General features: G+C 39.7%; 1 pseudogene; it reads right to left on the minus strand.

Moving 5' to 3' along the window:
* Window positions 1-714: 714 nt before the first annotated feature.
* LOC112788154 (small nucleolar RNA R71) lies at window positions 715-812 on the minus strand (annotated as a pseudogene).
* Window positions 813-5,196: the final 4,384 nt, after the last annotated feature.

The following is a 5,196-nucleotide window of genomic DNA, read 5'->3' on the forward strand; positions in this document are numbered from 1 at the left end:
TTCCTTGCTATCGTTCCATGCTCTCCTTCTTCAAAGTTAATGCCACTAACTTTTCTCCCTAACGTTGGGGCTTTCCTTCCTTCCACGTTAGTGCCCACGTTAGTGTAACTAACGTAGCCACTAACGTGGCTCTTCTCATCTTCTTTTGGCCTGAAATCAATCAAACAAAGTGCATCAAAGTCTTGCTCTTAATCATGGGATCATGCATCATCCAATTTATCATATAATTCATGCAAAATTCTCATGAAATCATGTAAAGTGCACAATGTATGCTTGAATCAAGATGTAAGTGAATATCTACCCAAAAATTGCTTATTTTCTAAGAAAATGCATGAAACTACCTTAAAAACAGTAAAGAAAAGGTCAGTGAAACTGGCCAAAATGCCCTGGCATCACAGCATCCTCAAACCAACAATCCATGCCAATAACTTTGAGTTAAAACCTCAACTCATCACACTTGTTCAGAATAATTGTTCATATGGAGGAGGATCCCAGGAGGATCCAAATCAACATCTCAGCACATTCTTGAGGATTTGTGACACTGTAAAGTCCAACGGTGTACACCCTGACACCTACAAACTACTTTTGTTCCCTTTCTCACTTAGAGATAAGGCTGCAAAGTGGTTGGAAGCATTTCCCAAGGAGAGTTTAACTACATGGGATGATGTTGTAAACAAATTTCTAGCAAGATTTTACCCCCCTCAAAGAGTCAACAGGCTAAGAGCTGAGGTGCAAACTTTCAGACAACAAGATGGTGAAACACTCTATGAGGCCTGGGAGAGGTTCAAGGATTTGACAAGGAAATATCGCCTGACATGTTCAGTGAGTGGGTGCAACTACACATCTTCTATGAAGGACTGTCATATGAGTCAAATCAAGCAGTAGATCATTCTTCTAGAGGCTCACTCAATAAGAAAAAAACTATTGAAGAAGCCATAGATGTCATAGAGACTGTGATAAATCCCAATTTTGTGGTTTATCTTGTGCTTAATTTAGGGGATTTTATCAACTTTTCTCACATTTATTCAATGAAATAGCATGATTTTGTAATTCTCCCTAAATTTATGCTTAAGTGTGACAACATGCTTTTTAGGCCTTAAAATAGCTAAATTTAAATCATTTTAATTCCATTCGATGCCTTGATATGTTTGTTGAGTGATTTCAGGTTCATAAGGCAAGTATTGGATGGAAGAAGTGAGGAGAAAAGCATGCAAAGTGGGATAACTCATGAAGAAATGAAGGAACCGCAAAGCTGTCAAGCCTGACCTCTTCGCACTCAATGCACCGATGCTGCACATGGCCCACTAAAGATGAAATCGCTGGGGGTGATTTCTGAAGCACTTTGGGCCTAACCCAACTCATTTTTGATGCTATTTCATGCAGAATTCAAGCTTGGGCAAGGGGGGAGTAATTGTTTGGTAGTATAGCACCATGTAGGTTAGTTTTTAGAGAGAGAAGTTCCCTCTTCTCTCTAGAATTAGGATTCTTAGGATAATTTCTTCTAGATCTAGGTTCAATCTCATGTTTTCATCTTGTTTCCTTTATAATTTCTTGTTCCTACTACTTGAATCTCTTAGTTTTCATGTTAATTTCTCTGTTATATTTCTTTTGTGATGATGAACTCTTGATGGATTTGGATCTCGTTTATGAAATTTATGTTTGATGTTCTTTTAATTATTAATTTGAGTTGTGATTTACTTTCCTTGCCATTGATAGTTGTTAGATTTTACTATTTCTTGTCATTTATTATGCTTTTATTTTATGCCTTCCAAGTGTTTGACAAAATGCTTGGTTGGATGTTAGAGTAGATTTTGAGCATTCTTGGCTTGGAAAGAGTAACTAGGCAATCTTGAGTCATGAAAACCCAACTTATGTTGGCTAGTATGATTTCCATTGACTCTAATCTCTTGCTAATTCGATTGGTGAGCTGATTAGGACTTTTGGGTTGAGATTAGCTAGTCTTCTTTGACTTTTTCTCATGGAAGATAACTTACACCTTCTTCCAATGTTGGAGATGACGAAATAAGATAAATTCTTGTTAATTATTGTTATGATTAATGACTAGGATAGAAAGCCTATGATCTCAAACCTTGCCATGAATGTCTCTCTTTATTAATTGCTTTCTCTAATTACTTGCTTAATTTACCTTTTCTTGTTCCTCTTATAACCCAAAACCCCTTTGCCCCTTCATAGCCAATAATTGACCACTTCATTGCAATTCCTTGTGAGACGACCCAGAGTCTAAATACTTCGGTTAATTCTTATTGGGGTTTGTACTTGTGACAAAACCAAATTTTAATTTGATGTGAGAGTTGTTTGTTGGTTTGGAGCTATGCTTACAACGAAGTAATTCCTTTCTTTAAGGAGAAAATCTAGACCGACAACAAACCTTTGTATCAGACTGTACCCGAGAATGAGTACTTCTATGCTTCAGAAAGAACTCAAAAGAGAGGAGTGATGGAACTCAACTCAATGGATGTCCTGCTGACCCAAAACAAATTGATCACTGCACAACTAGTAGCCTTGACCAATAAGATAGAGAGTAATCAAGTCTCAGCCATTCAAGCCCAAGCCCCTCAACATGAAGGAGATGCACCAGAAGTTGACTGTGAACAAGCTAATTATAAGAACAATTCTAGACCCACATATGACCCAAACTCCAAGTCATACAATGCAGGTTGGAAGAACCACCCAAATTTTGGGTGGGAGAACCAACAAAACCACAATCCAGATCATACAAAGCCATACCAAGCCAATCAATACCAAAATCACAACCCCAACCATCAACCAAACAATAATAGACCCTACCATAATGAACAAAACACATCATATCATTCCACTCAACCAATGCATAACAACCACCATCAAGACACATCAACCTCAACCATGCAACCATGTGAGATCAAAAGCAACTTTGAGAGAATAGAAGCTGCAATAGCACAACTGTCGTCATAGCTGACAGGAGCTATTTTCACTCTTTTGGAGAGACAAACACAAGCTGACAAGAGGATAGATGCCAACCAAGAAGAGTACAAGTCAAATCTGAAGAATCAAGGCGCAGCCATTTCAAAATTGGAAGCACAAGTAGGGATTCTGTCCAAGCAAATTCCTATGTTCACACATACATTTTCCAGTGATACCATGGCTAACCCAAGAGGGGAATGCAAAGCCATCGCACTTAGAAGTGAAAAGGTGGTGGAAGAAGCAAACCCAAGCCAGAGCAACCAACAAAAAGAAGCTACAGAAAAGCCTGAAAATAAGAATGAAGAGGAGACCCCTACCCCATCATCACCAAAGCCAATCTTGAAGCCTTATATGTCAAAAGCGCCATATCCACAAAGACTGAGGAAAGATTGGAAGGATGGCCAGTTCTCTAGATTTTTAGAGATCTTCAAAGCTCCAAATTAACATACCATTTGCTGAGGCATTGGAGCAAATGCCACTCTATGCCAAATTTCTGAAGGAGCTCATGACAAGAAAGAGGAACTGGGGAGAAAAAGAGACCATAGTGTTAACTGAGGAGTGTAGTGCCATAATACAAAGGACGCTATTCCAGAAAATGAAGGACCCAGGGAGTTTCCAAATCCCCTGCATCATAGGGGATATCAACATTGAGAAGGCCTTGTGTGACTTATGAGCTAGCATCAATCTCATGTCCCTAACCATGATGAAGAGGATGAAGATTGAGGAAGCCATGCCAACAAGAATGGCACTCCAATTAGCTGACAGAACCTTCAGGTTCCCACATGGGGTAGTGGAAGACTTGCTGGTGAAAGTGGGAAAATTTATTTTCCCAGCTGACTTTGTTATATTGTATATGGAAGAAGAGGCTAACACATCAATCATTCTAAGAAGGCCATTCCTAGCTACTGCTGGAGCCATCATTGATGTACCAAAAGGGAAATTAGTCTTAAGATTACATGAAGAGAAAATGGTCTTCAATGTCTTCAAGGCAATGAGTTACCCCAAGGAATCCATAGGAGAATGCATGATGGTGGATACCATAGAACAGATAGTTCAAGGAGTTTTGGAAGAAGAACAATGTGAATGAGCTATTGAGCTAGAGGAACAAGCATCAAGTGGAGAACAACCACAAAGAACTATGGAGAATTCAATCATGTTGAACCCCAAAGACAGTAAAAAAGTAGAGGCACCAAAACTCGAGTTAAAAACCTTACCACCAAGCTTGAAATATGCATATCTGGGTGACAACAACACCTACCTGGTGATCATCAATTCAATTTTTAGTGAGGAGCAGGAGGAAGAACTTATCCAAGTGCTGAAACAACACAAGGACGCCATAGGCTGGACACTTGCAGACTTAAAAGGAATAAGCCCTTCAATGTGTATGCACAAGATACTACTTGAAGAAGGTGCTAAATCCTGAAGGCAGCAGCAAAGAAGGCTGAATCCAACCATGAATGAAGTTGTCCAAAAAGAAGTATTAAAGTTGTGGCAAGCAGGGGTGATCTACCCCATCTCAGACAGCCTTAGGTAAGCCTAGTACAAGTAGTCCCAAAGAAAGGAGGGGTCATTGTTGTACTGAATGAGAAGAATGAGCTGATACCCACAAGAACCGTGACCGGGTGGCGCATGTACATTAATTATAGGAAGCTTAATGAGGCCACCAGGAAGGATCACTTTCCCTTACCTTTCATGGATCAGATGCTTGAGAGATTGGCTGGACATGAGTATTACTGCTTCTTGGACGGTTATTTTGGCTACAACCAAATTGTTATAGACCCCAAAGACCAGAAAAAACTTCATTTACTTGTCCATATGGTGTTTTTGCTTATAGGAGAATGCCCTTTGGATTGTGCAATGCACCTGCAACATTCCAAAGGTGCATGCTCTCCATATTTTCAGACATGGTTGAAAGATTCATTGAGGTGTTTATGGATGACTTTTCTGTATTTGGTAACTCATATTCTAATTGCTTACACCACTTAGCCTTGGTGCTAAAGAGATGCCAAGAGACCAACCTCGTTTTAAACTGAGAGAAATGCCGTTTCATGGTTATAGAGGGGGTGGTCCTTGGTCATAAGATCTCCAAAAGGGCATAGAGGTGGACAAGGCTAAGGTGGAGGTGATTGAAAAGTTACACCCACCTTGCAATGTCAAGGCAATTAGAAGTTTTCTAGGACATGCTGGCTTCTACAGGAGATTCATTAGAGACTTTTTCAAGGTTGCCAAACC

This window comes from Arachis hypogaea, chromosome 20, assembly GCF_003086295.3.
Source record: "Arachis hypogaea cultivar Tifrunner chromosome 20, arahy.Tifrunner.gnm2.J5K5, whole genome shotgun sequence".
NCBI classification, from domain to species: domain Eukaryota; kingdom Viridiplantae; phylum Streptophyta; class Magnoliopsida; order Fabales; family Fabaceae; genus Arachis; species Arachis hypogaea.